Here is a 17,510-nt window from a genome sequence, read left to right as displayed (position 1 = left end):
TTCAGAGCAGGTAGCACTCAAGTTTCTACAGTAGGGAAGTTACTGGGAGGTGAATTTGATGTTGGAGAATTGCCAAGAGGAGTGTTCAAGTCAGATAATACCATCAATAGCTAGGTATGACCATGTGGTAGGGCTTCCCTTTTTTTTTTTTTCACACTTCCATACCGCAAAATGGTATTTGCATACACACTGGCTTAAAATGAATGAGGCTGTTTATGACTGGTGGTGGCTGCCCTGCGGGTTCTGGCTGCCATAGGCGCCACCCAGTCACCCTGAAAGCTAATGGGTACAATATTTCTACATATCTGTAAGGAATCACTGCGTGCAACTGTGCTTCAGACACTGGTTAAAGGCTCTTCAAATAGTGCAGATGATCTTTCTATCCATCCTGTAAAATGACTCTCTGTGTGGCAGCCCCTGGCTGGATGCTCACCGGTACTGTTTTCTCTATCTAGGCGCATAGGTTTGCTGGATCCTGCTGGCAGTTAGCTCGTGCTCACATGACTGGGTTATGCCATTGGCACATGGGAGCCTCTTCCCGTCCTGGTCCTGGACCTCCTATGCAGTTGTCTGTGCTCTTCCTCTTCAGCCTCTGTCTAGCATTTTAAGATGGCAGAGTCACACAATGGAAGGGAATTTAATTTCTGAATTATTATTTGGAGCAGAGCCTCCAGGAAAGCTCCCTGAACTCCTTTGGATTATGATGTGAGTGAGAAATAAACTTTTATAGCATTAAGCTAATGAGATTTTGGAATATTTTTGTCATGCCACGTAGCCTAGCACATTCTGACTAACACAAAGACAATTCCAAAAGCCAAGGTCCAAAACTGCTCTAAGCAATGGCAGCATCATTATAATAAACCTGTAGTTTCTTAAAACGGTATTGAAGGACAACATCCAATGTCAAGTATATTGTTGCTGGTGGTTTTACTTCAAATGTGATATTGTTACTTTGGAGTCACATGTCACAGTGTTGTATGATAAAACATTCATGTACTGAGGGCTAGAGTACTCCTGAAAGAGCTGACCTTCAGGTCAGGTTGGGGTTTGAGTGGTTAAAAGGAGAAGAACGGAGGGCGAGGGCGTTTCAGGTAGAAGGGAAGTGGAAGCACATAAAGAAAGGCCCTCTGATTGGGGGGGGAAAGCAGCCCATCAAAAGGATAGAAAGAAAAGATACTCCCTCTCCCTTTTCACACCAAAACAAAACAATTAAGAAGAGTTAGATCTTGTAATCATCTCCTGGGTTTGAAAGAAACAGATTCCACTTAATGTCTACCTGGTTCAAAAATCTGCAAATACTTAAAATTGTCATTAAAAGCAAAGGGTTTTCTGGAAGTCACAATACTAATAGCCAACGTTTACTGAATAATTAGCATGTCCCAGGGCCTGGGGTCAGTGCTTTAAGCCCAGGACAAGCAGTGTTGGCACCCACTGGGAGCCTGTTGGAAATGTGGGACCTCAGATCCCACCTCAGACATACTGGATCAATATCTGGATTTTAACAAGATCTTTAGTGATTTGTGTACGTGTTCAGGTTTGAAAAGCACTGCTTTAAATGCTTTATCTCAAATTGCATAAAAATCCTATGATTCCACTCCATGTCGTCTTACTTCAAAAATCTGCAAATATTTCATATCATCATTAAAAGCAAAGCAGCCTTCTGGAAGTTGTCAACCTAAATAACAAGAAGAGAGAAGCCCTCTAAAAAAATAATACTTATTTAGGACAGGGCATTGCAATGGGAATACAAGTGCCATAGTAAACTACGTGCATATTCAGGGAGATAACGGAAGACAAAGTTTTTAGAGGAAAAATGAGGAGGATTACATAATTGTTTTGAGATAATTATTCTTGGCTACACAGATCAATAGCAAGAGTGATGCTGTAATCAGCCTTGCAAAAGGACCCCCTTCCTAAGCTATTTTTTGTTCCCTCAGACTTTCCCAGTCAAGCCTAACAATCAGACTTAACTAGCTTCTCCACAGGACTCACTGTCCATCACCAACAGCTGATTCTTAAATCAAACCACCTGAAGACCCCAGGACTTCAAACCCCACTGACCTGCATTCCACAACCCATGATAAAAGCCCTTGCCCTGAGTCCATCAGGGCGACGGATTTGAGACTATTTCTCCTGCCAGACATCTTTCACATTAAAACTACCTTCTTCCTTGGCAATCCTCATTTCCCAGTAATTGGCTTTTTGTGTGACAATTGACAGGACCTAGGCTGAACCCTTTTTTGGGTTTGGAGACAACACCAGTCCAAGGTTGGACAGGCAGTTACCGGGCAGATGTCCTCACAGAAGTATTTTTTGTGTAAGGTGCAATGGCTTTTGTGCAAGGTTGCAGTTTTTGCACAGTTTTTTGTGGTATTTTTTAGCAGGCATGTATGCACGAGAACCTTCTCTTCATAACCTTCCCCAGCTCTATTTGTCAGGGTTGTTTTTTTTTTTTTGTTTTTTAAACATAAGTGACTCCATTTGATTTCTGACAACTTTCACAAACTCATAGTACTGATAGTATTTATTGAGTATTTAACATATTTCGTGAAAACGTCATGAGGCAGGCTGCAGATATTGCAGGCATAGATAAGGAAACTAAGCTCTCAGAGATTAAGTCGTTTGCCTAAGGACACAAGACAGGAAGTAGCAGGGATGGGGATTAAACGTAGAAAATTCTGTCATTTGGGACAACATGGATGAACCTGGAGGACATTATGTTAAGTGAAATAAGCCGGGGACAGAGAGATAAGTACTGTATGATCTCACTCACAAGTAGAACCTAAAAAAATTGAACTCATAGAAGTGGAGACTAGCATAGTGGTTACCAGAGACGGGGCTGCGGTGTGTGGCTGGGGAAATGGAAGCGTTGGTCAAAGGGTACAAAACCTCAGCTAGGAGTGATAAATTCTGGTATTCTATTGTACAGTAGAGGGACTATAAAGGATGTATAGTATATTTCAAAATAGCTAGAAGAGAGGATTTTGAATGTTTTTACCACAAAGAAATGATAAATGTTTGAGGTGACCAATATGCTAATTACTCTGATTTTATTACAGAATAGTTATTAAAACACCACATTGTACCCTATATTTTCAATTATTATTTGTCAATTAAAAACAAACTAAACTTAAAAAATATGAAAAACCTATTCCAGGCTGACTCCAGAATCAATTCCTTCTATGCCGCACTGGCAGTCTCTCCTTGTGCAGAGAGGAGCATCGATAGCGACCAGACCAACCGACTTGAAGAACAAACTTAATTGGGAGCTGGTGCAGTGGCTCATCCTAGCACTCAGGGTGGCTGAGGCCAGAGGATCACATGGGGTCAGGAGTTTGAGACCAGCCTGATCAAGAGCAAGACCCATCTCTACTAAAAATAGAAAAAACAAGTGGGGAATGGTGGCACATACCTGCAGTCCCAGCTACTCTGAGGCTGGTGCCACTATAATCTACCATGGATGAGTGACTGTGTCTCAAGAAACAAACAAACAAACAAAAAACAAAACAGGGAAGAGCAGTTAGTGATGAAAAGAAATCCTCACAAAGGAGAATAAATATATATTTAAATGTGTATTCTACACCTTCATGCACAGGTAGATATATTAATATGTAAAAATGTAATTTTAAGTGTTTTCTGGGAGTTTCAGCAAGTGAAGTGTAAAGGATGATATTCTATTTCTTTCTGACAGAGGACTCAATTGTTTAGTTATTCCTTCATTTGTTAATTTTATTGAGCCAAGAACACAAGAATTAGGAGCTTAACACAATAGTGAATGAAATGAAAAGTGCTGTGGCTTTTACTTACTGCTAACCATTTTTATTGCTGAGGACACCTGCTATAATACTGAAACACAGTGGTTCTAAAACTTTAGCATGCATCAGTTTCATCTGGGGACTTTTAAACACAAATTGCTGGACCCTAGCCCCAGAGTTTCTGCTTCAATAGGCCTGGCAGGAGCCCCAAGGCTTTTGCATTTCTAACACACTTCTAATGAATTCTAAGATGCTGATGCTGCTGGTCTGAGACCTGCATCTTGAAAACCACTGGGCTAGCATATTGTTCTAGAGTGAGAGTCAACCCCGAGAGCTAGGTTTTGAGTTGTGCACAGGTGGTGCACACCTTTCCACGATCAAAGACAATAAACTTGACTGGGAGCATCCAGGTTTTCCACATTGCAGGGCTTCCTCAGAGTGAACTTTCTCCTTCATTCTGAACCAACCCCCTGCTTTTAGCTGGATTTCAAGAAAAATATGAGAACCAGAAAATGGACCTTTATAGGGCAGAGACAGGCCCAAGTTTGCTTCGTGGGTCTGTGTTTCTACCTCTGTCCTCTGCTTTGGCTTCTCTTCCCCCTCCCTCCAGGCTCTCCCTTCGACTCAGCCCTTTGTGCAGGCTCTCAGCCACTCCATCAGCACTTCCTGCAGCCAGCACTGGGCTGAGCGCTGTATGCATATTATCCCTAATCCTTAGGATGGCTTCATGAAGTCTGTGTTGTTCTTACTAAATCAATGAAAAACTGAGACTCAGAGAAGTTAAATAATTTACCAAACATGACAAAGCCAGTAGGTAGTGAAGCAGGGTTCAAATTCTGGTTTATCTGCTTCGGAAGCTCTTTCCCATTTGTCTATACCGCCTGCCTTGGGGCCGTGGTTGTCCACATTGGCTGCCTATTTGGGGTCTACTCATGCCTGGGTCCCACCCCACATCCATTAATTCGAATCTCAAGGTAGGGCCCGGGGCAGAGGTATTTTTAAAGAAGCTCCTCAGGGGGTTCAAATGTGCTGCCAGGGTCGAGAGCCACTGGTTTGCGGCTCTTTGTGTGACTCCCTTAGGGATTTTTTAAAAAATGATACTGCCCCCACAACCTTCTGAGATTGACCCAAGGAATGGTAGAATAAACACCCTATTTGATATTTAGGGATAATTTAAAATCTTACCAGTAGGAGCAGCTTTGTCTGAGACTTTCACAAGCTTCTTGAAAATACAGTTGCCATAGCTGTATTAACAGGTGCAGAGATTATAACTGGACTACATTTTTACAACACAGCTACTAAATTTAACAGCAAAAATCGAGCTCCAAACCCTCTATCCACAGTCCACTGTTTAACAAAGAGCTAGTGGTGGTAATCATTAAACTTTTTGTAAATAATTTCTTTTTAGTAACATGTCCACTTTGCCTTGTGGAATGAGTTATTTCTACGGCTCAACTCACAAAATTGTGTGGTGTTTGTTTGGACTCATACCCTCCAGAAGAATTCAGCTGTATGTCTCTGCACATGCTGTATGTCAAGTCTTCTTGTTATTTCTTTCTACCCTGCTAAGAATGAAGTCAGTAACCTAAAGTTTTCTTTTCAGGCTGAGAATGATTTTAACCATCTAATTAACACAGTTAAAATGAAGTGTCTCTTAAGGCCTAAGGGGAAAATGCTGCAAGAGCAGAAGAAAGCAAAATATATTGGAAAATAGGAGAGCTTTAGAATCAGGCAAAACTGGAATCAAATTCTGGCTTTGCTCGTTATTAGTTGTGTGATCTTGGGCAAGTTAAAAGTCTCTGAGTGCTCATTCCTCTTATCTGAAAGGTATGGCTGTTGGTATCTGCCTAGATGAGTGTTGAAGATTAGCCTACAGCATATAGGAGGCAGTCTGGGAAAGGCAGCAATTAGTATGTGAAATAAAGTGATGGGGGACTTAGACTTTTAATTAAAGGCTAGCAGCCCCACCTGAATGTTTCCCTGGACTTTCGTGTGTTGGAAACCTAGATGTATGCTTCTCCTCAGCTTCCTGTCTCACTGTGTAGCATCACCATCACTTGACCTCTAGATCGTGAGAAACCGTGGAGTCAACCTCGGTGACCCTCCCCTTATCCCTCTCTCTATCACAGAACGTTGTTGGCTCTGTGTCTCCTGGGGCTCTTAAAACCATCTCTTCTCCACGGGCACCAACATAAGTCATGTTTTCATCTTCTTTTGCCCGGACAAGTGGCAAGGCAGCACCTAAGGGGCACTTCTTCCTCTAGCCTTCTCTGCCTCTTGCCTTCTGAGCTCATCCCATGAGCTACTGAAAAAGATATTTTTAAAATCACACATCCTTTGATGGATTACCATTGCTACAGAACAAAATCTAAATCCTGTGCATGGGAACTAAGCAGTTTATATTCTGGTTTCTATGACTTTTAGCCTAATTTTTGTATTGGTCCCACATTTCCTGTCCCTCCACCATCCCAATGGATTCTATGATTTAGTCTCGTGAAATTACTCCACGTTCCCTCAATGAATCCTTTAGCATTCCGTTCAGTCCTTTTATGTTCTCTGTCCTCTGTACCTGGAATTTTTTTCCTCCTTCACTCATTCAAGTCCTACAATGGCCAGATCCATTGCAATAGTCTCGATGACCTCTTCCCACATATTTCCAATTAGAATGAATTACTTCCTCCTCGGCTACCTCTGCCACATTGCTTAAAACTTGCCATATAGTGCTGAACATGATTATCTCTTGACATGTTTATCTGCTCCAGTACCAAATTTTTAAGGTCTTGAAGATAGGGCCCAAATCTTATTCATTATTTATTCCAGATGTGATAGAACCCAGATATTAGGAATCGAATGATTATAGTAGATTGTGACCATTGTGAATACAGTCATGTGCTTTATAACAATGTTTCAGTCAATGATGGACTGTGTATATGAAGGTGGTCCAATAAAATTATAATGGAGCTAAAAAATTCCTATCGTCCAATGTTGTAGCCATGGTAACGTTGTAACAGTAAAACAGCCTCAGGCAGATCCCTCAGGAGGGATTCCAGAAGAAGGCATTGTTATCATAGGGGATGACAGCTCTGTGGGTGTTATTGCCCCTGAAGACCTTCTAGTGGGACAAGATGTGGAGGTGGAAGACAGTGATATTGATCATCCTGACCCTGTGTAGGCCTAGGCTAATGTATGTGTTTGTGTCTTAGTTTTTAACAAAAAAAGTTTTTGTACAGCTGTACAATGTGTTTGTGTTTTAAGCTATTTTTACAAAACAGTCAAAAAGCTTTAAAAAATTAAAAATTTATAAGTAAAAAGTTATAGTAAGCTAAGGTCAATCTATTATTGAAAAAAGAAAAAATTTTAAATAAATTTAATGTAGCCTAAGTGTATAGTGTTGATAAAGTCTACAGTAGTGTGCAGTAATGGCCTTGGACTTCACATTCACTCACCACTCACTCACAGACTTCCCAAAGCAACTTCCAGTCCTGCAAGCTCCTTTCCCATGGTCAGTACCCTATGTAGGTATCATTTTTTATCTTTTATGACATATTTTTACTGTATCTTTTCTATGTTTAGATACACAAATACTTAACATTGTATTACAATTGCCTATACTATTTAGAACAATAACATGCTGTGCAGGTTTGTAGCCTAGAAGCAATAGGCTTGACCACATAGCATAGTAGGCTATACTACATCTAGGTATGAGTACACTTTGAGTACACTCTATGATGCTCACGAAATGATGAAATTGCCTAAAGACATTTCGCAGAATGTATCCTTGTCTTGAAGCAATGCATGACTGTATTTGCATCCTGTCTGTCTCTTTCACTCTTGTATTCCCAGCGTTTAGTCTATTGCTAGTACTCAATAAATATTACTTGAATCACTAAGTGAATAAACGGGGGTAAAAGTTAAAAAGCAACATCACACAATCTAGTGTGGGGTTTAATATTTTGAATTTGAATTTTGTTGTTGTTCATAATTTTGTCCCACGGTGAATCCATTTTCAGCAGGGTTAAATGTTACGTTAAAGGCAATGGAATATAAAACTCTCTCCAAAAGTGAATTCTGATCATGCTGAATACAAGGAAGCTAAGAACTAATGGGACACACACACACACACACAAAAACACACACACACATGCATGCATGCACACACGTGAGCACACACAGAGCTGAGCTGCAGTAAATTGAAAGAGAAGCTATTTTCCTACAGCAAGTAACTAGCAAGAGGGCATTTCATAGAACTGTTTACAGAGAAGTAAAATCTCATTAGCAATATAATTGATAAAGATGTCAAATTTAATGTAATGGCAATAGCTGGTGCAGAAGCTTAGATTTTCCTATTAACAGTATTACAAGAAATAAAAATCCTGATTAAGTTGATGTGAGACAAAAGCAATGTGGGACACAGAAGCACATCAACAGAACCTGGACCGTGGAAGGAAAAAATTCTGGCTGGGAAAAGAACTAAGACAATTTCCAGCTATGGACTAAAGGGCTTTCATGTCTTCAATGAGGATATACTTCAAATTAATGTCAGAAATTCACTGATCATGTTGAATTAAAATTAAAATTGGATGGGCCCCAGAGGGAGTAGCCTAGTAAGATTGGCTGGCTCAATACAGCTTCCCACGGGGGCCAGTGGCGAAGACTCCCTTCTCCCTCAAACAGCATGTAGGTGAGAATTGCCAGGGTTCAGCTCAGTGGCTTTCATCATTCTGTAACTTGATCGCTGACTAAGATTCCTTCAAAAGGACACATTCTTTTTTTGGACAGTATTAATATCATTAAATGTCTTGTCTTTTTTCTTTGTATCCTAAAGAAGCATCTTATTGACATGCTAGCCTTAATATGATTTAGCATATCTTTTTAAAAACTCTAATAGACCAATTAGACTGACATTGATATCCCAAGGGTCATATCTGTGTTACCACATACCTCTCTTCCATTTACCATTTCTGGTAACTGACCTGTCCCTAGGGATAGACATATGATACAAGCTGGGTGAGACAAGGTTCCTTATTTCCCTGGCCACAGTGATTGTTCCAAGGGGTAAGCAAAAAGTCAGGGCAATCAGAGTCTTTCCCCAGGTTTTTCAAACTGAATGAGGAAGAAAGAAGATTTACTTCTTTCTCAACTGGAACGCTGTACGTAAGTAAGTTTGGAGCTGCCAGCAGCCATGGTTGTAGCCTAATGGTAGGAAAGACTAAATCCAATATCCAAAGAGAAGCAGAGAAAGAGAAGCCAATGACATAGGATCCCTGGTTCCAGCATCCCCAGATACAACTGGGTCCTTTTTGGTTACATAATCCTAAATACCACCTCTAACCCCAATTTTTTTCCCTCTGAATTTGGTTTAATTTAGCTTTCTGTCTCTTGCAACCTGTGAAAGTTGTCAGAATCACAATGGAGTCATTTGGATTAAAAAAAAAAAACAAAAAACCCTGAAAAATAGAGCCAGAGAAGGCTACGAAGGGAAGGTTCTCATGCATAAATGGTTGAAAACAAAAACTATCACAAAAGATTCTGCAAAAATTGCAACCATCAAAGGCCATCAGACCTTACACAAAAAATACTTTTCTGAGAACATCTGCCCAGCAACTGCCTGTCCAACCTCAGACTGGAGTCACTCTTGTTATTGATCCTTGTAACCAGGAATAATTGTCCCCAAACAACTAAGTAATCCTCCTCATTGTACTTTTAAAATCTTTGTCTTCTTTTACCTCCCTGAATATGCACGTAGTTTACTACGGCATCTGTATTCCCACTGCAGTGCCCTATACCCAAATGAATATTTTCTTTTAGAGAGCCTCTCTCTGTTTGTTATTTAGGTTGACAAACCAAAAGGAGTTTCGACAAATATATAATCCATTATGCATCTATTTCAAAGTTTAAATTTCATAGGGCAATTTTATTTCTTTTCATGGCTGGATCAGCGATGTTTAGAGAACATACACCACTCTACCTGCCATTCATCACACTTCATTTTCCTTCTTTCTGGTCCTTGCACACAGAGGCCCCTTTCTTCTTCCAGACCTTTGCATTTGCTGATCCCTCCTTGTGGAATGACTTTCTCCAGCTACTTTTATATTTGCCATATTCTTGGTATTTGAGTTTCACTCAAATGTCACTTTCTCAGACTTTCCCTCACCACATTAAACAAAGCAGTCTTCTCCAGTGTGTTTATTTCATGACCCTATTTTTTCCTTTGTAATATTTATCCTAATACAGATTTATCTTATTTGTTTTCTGTCTTCCTCCATAAAATGTCAGCTTCATGAGGGCAGGAATCTTGTCTAACACTGCTTCCTCCCAGTGCCTGGAACAGTGACCAGTGTACAGTAGACACTTAAACACTTGTGAACTGTTATATTTAAATGTTATTGCAATCACTGCGCATGATTATTGTTGAGATTACAGTATAAGATAAACTTTGTATACTTTTCATGCCATATTATATTTCAGCCATTCTTGACCATCCTTTGCTCTCCTGTAGAATCTTGAGTCACGACACTCCCTTGAGTATTTTCTGTACATAGACCAGAGGGATCCTAACTTACTGTGACAGCTGAGATTCTGCTGTTCAGAGTGGGTGGGTCGGGTCTAGTAGCCTCTCATAGAGAGATCTACCTCCCAATCAAGAGAATTTGAAGCTAACCCCTAGGAGTCCAGTGAGGAGTTTGGAGGGAGTCTGGAAGACCTTGGCTGAGTGGGTCATTTAGTGCAGTTTTTTCGTTGAGGCACTAGGTGGCAGGTGACTATGCTCTTGGATACAAATAGGAGTAATTAGCATTACAGTGCCTATCAAACGCAGAATAACTTTCTCTGTTGACATTAAATGTACCGGGATTTTAATCATTTGATAGGATGGCAAGAATTATGATAAGGGCTTTGGCTTTGGTCTGTGAAGAGTAAGATGTATTCTGAAACTTTGTTTTCAGATTCACAAAGAAAATGTACAACATGGGAACATTAAAAAACTAATCTGGTAGAAAGATTAATGTCAGCTCCAGGTTACTACCAGGAGAGATATCTTTATATAATAAAACTGCAATCTCTACTTTCACTGCAATAACAGCTTTGTACCTTTTGGATTAATAATCTAATTTAGTAAACAATTGATTGCATCTTTCTCTTTTCAACCGGAGATTTAAAAAAAAAAATCCTTTCAAACATAAACTGATCAGAGAATCTATTGTTTCCCTAGTAACCTTGTCTGCAGCATCCTGGGGGTGGAGAGTCTTTATTTTCTCCCAAGGCCACAGATCCTGGAAAAAACAGTCAACTGTGGGACATGTGCAAAAGCAGATTGTTCAGGTATTTCCTTTTGTTAGGCAAAAAATGAAATGCTCAAGTCATCTGCTGTTATAGAAACCAAAATGTGACAAATGTCATACATTTTAATAAATATAATTCCTTTCCATTTTGTGGTCTTTAAAGAGTGGCAATAAGGACAGTAATAGGAGGTAGATCGTAGCAAAGGCACCCAGCAAAGGAAGAGAGGGTGAAAGGAAGAGCGATGAAGGAAAGCTATTGAAGGAGGGTGGGAGAGAGAAATTCACACAACAAAGAGACCAGAGACTAAAGACCAGCGTGAAAAAGGAAAGTCAGAGGCACAAAGAAGCATCAGAGAAAGAGAGATGGTGTAGGATAGATGGGAGATGGGTTCACAAACTAGAAGAAAAACAGAAGGAATAGAGAAGAAGATCAAAATCCAGAGAAGGATGAGCAGAAAAAGAGGTTGCTGGCTTTGAGATGTCTTTACTGGTGGCTATTTCTCTAGGGCTGCTTATGCTTCAGACTTCACAATAAAATCACCTGCCATTTGAATGTTAATCAGTGAATTGTTGTTTACTGCCCTTTAACTGATCTAACACTTAAGCCTTAGAAGACTTTTTTTAAATAAATGTGAGTGAGCCTCTTTCGGGTTGCCAGGAACAAAGTGAGGCTCAGATTAGGATGTGTAGAAAGGATACAGAGAAGAAAGGAAAACAGAAACCACATATAGCCAGGCCTTTCAGAGAAATAGGACTTGGAAGATCTTTTAGGTGAGAGCACAGTTCTAGCCACTAGGTGTCATGTTACTAGGTTAGAACCAGGGAACTGTAGTACTTTCTTTGGTTTTTCTTTATTCCCATCACTTTTCTTTCAATCTCTGCTTCTGCTGCTCCTCTCATTATCAATGATTTTCTTTCTGTCTGTGAATTCAAACTTCCTAATTATGGACGGTCCATACTTGGTCGGTCATCATCCACATAGAGTGCCCTTACTGGGCAGAGCTCTTGCTTGAGTCTACGTCAGAGACCAGCGGCCCTAGGGTTAGGAGCCCACCGAGGTTCAAACAACTCTCATCAAAGTGGACAGAACTTGTGGTACAATGCATATATGAAACCTCTCTGTACTAGACTGTATGTTTGCCAGGTATGTAGAAAATAAGGGAATAAAACTAAAAGGCATCTTGGATGGTGAGACAAACACATTTCACCCCATTGCCCATGAGGCACACAGTACTTTTTCTTCTTAAACGTATGGCTTCAATAATGCCCATCCAATCTAATCACACTACTACCTGTACACTTACTGACCTAAAGTCAAGTCTAGACACTAAATTCAGAAGAAATGATATAAAACACTTCAAACTTGCAATCTGAAGTCAACAGCCTTTGAGTTTTTTTTTTTTTTTCCCAAAGCTCGAGCCTAGTGAAGCAATAATATGGGATGTTCTGCTTAGAGGGGAAGGGGAAGTGTGGGAATTGAATAAGCTCTTTGAGGAAAAGAAGGGAAAGAGAAGGGAAGGGAAAAAGATTTCCCTCCAGTGAGAAATAGAGAGAAGTTTATGGGCTGTAGGTGTAGCTACACCTAATTCTGTACCCCAAATGTGTGAAGTACATCAGAGAGGCACCTAAGGAGAAGGGGTTTCCAGCCTCTGCAAACATATCTGTACCTGCCATGGGATGACCTGACTTCAAGTTCACAGAGTTTGAGGGACCACTAGAGGCTTATGCAGTATAGATGTGGTGGCATTCATGATGGCCTGAAAAATGAAGACCCCAGAAAAGCAGCTGGAGGATAGAGGTAATTTTAAACACCATGTTAAGACTTCCAGGTTCTTATCAGACTTGAATAGGGAGTCAGCCCCAATATTACCTAAGCTGAATTTCCAATATTACAGCTTGCTTATATATACACTTGAATTCACATTCCATTTGATGTAGAGAAAATAAGGAAATGGCTATTTCTTTAATTCCTGAGTTTAGATACTAGAAATCATACCACCTGCACTAGGGACAAACAGTGAATATAATCAGTCTGAGGGAAGATTGGGAACGAACCATCCTTCTCTTTTACCCCCTAAATTAAGATAGGCCTTAGTCGAGTTATGGCTTTTACATTATGCATTTGTCTGACAACTTGAAAATTTTCTATAAATAGAACCATACTTTAAAAGTCTGACAAAAGTTGTGTACTAGTAATTATATTAGTCAGGGTTCTCCAGAGAAACAGAGTAGAAATATGTATGTGTGTGTATATATATATACACACACACATATACACATATGTATACATTATAAGCAATTGGCTTTCATGATCATGAAGGCTGAGAAATCTGCAATGAGAAGCTGAAGATCCAGGAGAGCCAATGGTTATGGTTCCAGTCTGGATCCAAAGACCTAAGACCAGGAGAGCCCACAATATAGTGCCAGTCTGAAAACTGGCAGGAAGAGTCAATGTTGTAGTTTGAGTTCAAAGGCAGGAAAAAACCAACATTCTGGCTCAAAGAAATCATACAGGGGGAGTTTCCTCTTATTCAAGCGAGGCCAGTCTTTTTGTTCTATTCAGGCCTTCATCTAATTGGATGAGGTCCACCCATATTAGGAAGAGCAATGTGCTTTACTCAGGCTACTGATTCAAATGTTAATCACCCAAACACACCCTTACAAACACACCGAGAATAATGTTTGATCAAATATCTGGGCACCCCTGTGGCCCAGTCAAGTTGACATATAAAATTAACCATTATTGTGATCACCTTCAATTTTTCTCAAAGAAAAACATTAGTAGGACAAAGTTTTGGCTTGTCCTGTGGCATCCAGCCTATATGGCCCAACTCAGAGGCCACAGAGAGGCAAAAGGGAAGTAGAGCCGGGCCATTGCATATCTTGCCTTGACTGGGTGGGATATGACAGTCTTTCTTCATCCTGGGCACATCTGAGCCTGGGTGCAGGGAATTGGCTGGTCTGTAGGAAGATTTGGGGGATCCTGTTTAAACTTGGATGGAAAGGAGTCTACAAGAGAAAGGCAGAAGAGGCTCTTCTCAGGCATTGGGGACAAATGGAAATTAACAACAAAGATAGAGTATGTTTTCCTTTAGGCTGACTATAAGTTCTCATTAGGCATGGGAGGCAGAGCTTATTTATAGAATAGCATTCCAGTTTTGCTGTATATGGGTAGCAAGTCCAACCAATTCTCATCAAGCAGAATGTATAAGTTCCCATTACAATGAACTCCCATAAAATTAGTCTCTGGGCACAGGACCTTGGGGAATGTGAAGGGCTGTATTGACCCATGGGAAGGCAGAGGTAGGGTTCTGTAGACTGCACTGCTGCCAGTCCCCACTCTTGCAGGCTACTCCACCTCCCTCCCCCCTCCCCATTCTACTCTCCCTCTTCCCCTCCAGATGTCCACTGAGGTGACTCAGTGCTGGTGCCAAGCCATATAACCACTCTGATTCCCACTTTACCCATCTAGAGGGATGGTATCTACTTAGCAGACTTGTAATGAGGCCTAAATAAAATAATATATATGAATGTCCTTGCACAGAGGAGACACTCGGTAATTATTTGGTAGAAAATAGAGAAGGAAAAAAGAAGGCAGTGGTTTAAGTGCTACCCAGTATGTGGAAAGATAAATCACTTGATGGAAAGTTTATCATGGGTAGGACGTGAGGAGGGTGAGTCAGAGCAAACTAATGAAGGAGTGTGATGTTGCAAGGTGCAGGCTGTCTCTACTGCTGCTGACGTTATTTGAAAGAGATGTAAGACTAAAGCTCTAGTTGGTGATAATTAAAGGAGCTCCCTAGGCACTTTATGTGGCTGGATGGTAGCCTTCGTGTCCTGCCTGAGACCAATTCCAGCTTGTATAATGATTAATACATCCTGACGGCAGGCCCTCAGCTGCATGGCTTTTATAAAAATAATATTTTCTCGATTGTACTTTCTAAAGCTAGTGTTTCACATAAGCAAGCAGGGAAAAGGCCACAGTATCAAACCTGGTCTACTTTTCTTTATTAGGGCAGATGGATGAATTCCTGGACTGATTCTGACATTAAGAAAGTCTTGAGAATGCATAAAAATTACAGGTATTCTGGAAATAGTTTTCATAATGCTTCGTGATGTGCTCTTCATAACAATGATATATACATGAGGTCCTGAATCCTGAAAGTATAGGATGGTGCCATCTTGATCATCATCATTTGTTATGGATTAAATTGTGTCCTCTAAAATTCATATGTTGAAGTCCTAATGCCCAATGTGACTGTGTTTGGAGATAGGGCCTTTAAGGAAGTAATAAAGGTTTTAAAAGAGGTCATAAAGTTTGGATCCTAATCCTATAGGATTGGATCCCATAGGGGACATTTGTATAAGAAGAAGAAGAGACAACAGAGATCTCTCTCTCCTCACATGCCCAGAGGAAAGGCCACGTAAGACACAGTGAGAAGGCGGCCATCTACAAGTTAGAAAGAGAGCCTTCATTAGAAAACACATCTGCCAGCACCTTCACCTTGGATGTCCAGCCTCCAGAACTGTGAAAAAAAAAAACCTATTGGCACCTGAGGACTCTCAACATTGTGCTGTGTGCTCAGTTCTGTTGAGCCTGCTGTGATCCATCATGAAGTTCTGTCATATGCTTGGCTACATCTGCTTTTTATTGGCAGAGCCACAGTGACTACAAAGAGCTCTACAGCTTGGTCCATGTTTCTTACTGCCTGTATCAGTTTCCTATTGCTGCTATAACAAATTACCACACACACAGTGGCTCAAAACAACACAGATTTATTATCTTACCATTTTAGAGTCCAAAAGTAAAAAAATCAGTCTCACTCGGCTAATGTCAAGACGTTGGCAGATTTGTTCCTTTTGGAGGTTCTGAGGGTAGAATCTGTTACTTTGCATTCCAGCTTTTAGTGGCTGTCTGTCTTCCTTGGCTTGTAGTTGCTTCTTCCATCTTCAAAGAACAGTGCTCCAATCTCTGGGTATCTCTTCTGTCATATCACCTTCTCCTCTGACTCTCACTCCTCTTGCATCCCTGTCATAAGGACCACCGTGATTACGCTGGACCTACCTGGATAGCCCAGGATAGTCTACCCACTCAATACCTTGATCTCATCTGCGTAGTTTCTTTTGCCATATCAGGCACTATTCACAGGCTCTGGGGATGAGGGCATGGCTATATTCAGCCCACCACACTGCTCTCCTCTATGTTCTACACTCCCACGCACAGTCCCTTGTGGAGACCGTATCCATTTGTGGCTCTCTGTGGGCCCATTATGTTCCTCTGAGTGGACTTATCTCTCCTCCTTGAACATCCAGGTCTGTGCCCCCTCCCCCAGAAAGCCTTCTCTCACTTCTTCAACTCACTTTGACTTCTCCTGTTACTTAAAGTAGGAACTCCATTATTTGGTTCTAATATGTCATGTTGAATTCAACTCTATTTTGTTTCACATAAATTTGCCTTGTTTCACTAGCAAAGGTATAGATTTTCTGTCTAAATTCTATACATTTCCCCAGTGTTCTTCTTCTCCATTCCCCTGAAATAATTTCTCTGGCCTCTGGGTCACCTTCTCCTTACGCTCCTGCCCATTGCAGGTTCTGTGTCATTTCCAGCTGAGTGCCTGAGCCCATCAGTGACCCTGCTTGTTTGCTTTCCAGCCCACTCTTGGCTTCAGTTGTAGGTCAGGCTCCTGCTCTGGTCCTTCTGATGTCTTGTTCTTGGAACCTTCCTTGGCCCCAAGGCCCTCCATGACCAGGGCCCTGTCTGCCCCTTGGGCTACCCTTCCCTGGGGCCTGGAGTTTTGCTGCGGATTCCCAGATGACCAAAGCCCAGCTTGCACATAAATTCTCCAGATAATTCCTGGTTTGATAATAATATGGCGACTCAGGCCACTGACTAACCTGTGGCTGGTCCAGGCCCATATGTTAGAACCCTCTTGCCTCCCCGTGAACTACTGGGGTTGCCAGTGGAGGAATCATGCTTTTATCTACCTAGATAAACACCCCTTCCATATCTGAGGCAAATCTCCCAGCCCATGTTATGTCTCAATGTGCATACCTACTGCCAACTCTACCTGCCAGCACCTTTGATCCTACACTTCTGTGAGTTAGCAGACAGGCCTTATGAATGATTCTGAGATACAACACAAGTTTTCTGCAATACCTAACACAAGACCTATTAGGTGTTCAAAACCAGTGCCAAGGAACTGGGGATTTGGGGAAGTGGTTTTATTCTCCATATTCCATATTGGTACTTTCAGGACAAAATATATTTTGTTAGAGGCACATTATGGAAGGATAGTTGATTCCTTGGTCCCCCCTTTCTGGAAACATTAAAATTAACTGCAATTGCCACCTGAAATTAATTTTTTGAGAGCCTGCTATATGTAAACACTGGGAATAATAAGGTGAAAAACACAGTCCCTGCCTTTATGAAACTCCTAATCTAATCTGATACATGGAAACTAAAACAGAAATTACT

The sequence above is a fragment of the Eulemur rufifrons genome, chromosome 17 (assembly GCF_041146395.1).
Source record: "Eulemur rufifrons isolate Redbay chromosome 17, OSU_ERuf_1, whole genome shotgun sequence".
Taxonomy (NCBI): domain Eukaryota; kingdom Metazoa; phylum Chordata; class Mammalia; order Primates; family Lemuridae; genus Eulemur; species Eulemur rufifrons.
The sequence above is the reverse complement of the archived record's forward strand: the minus strand, read 5'-3'. Positions refer to the sequence as shown.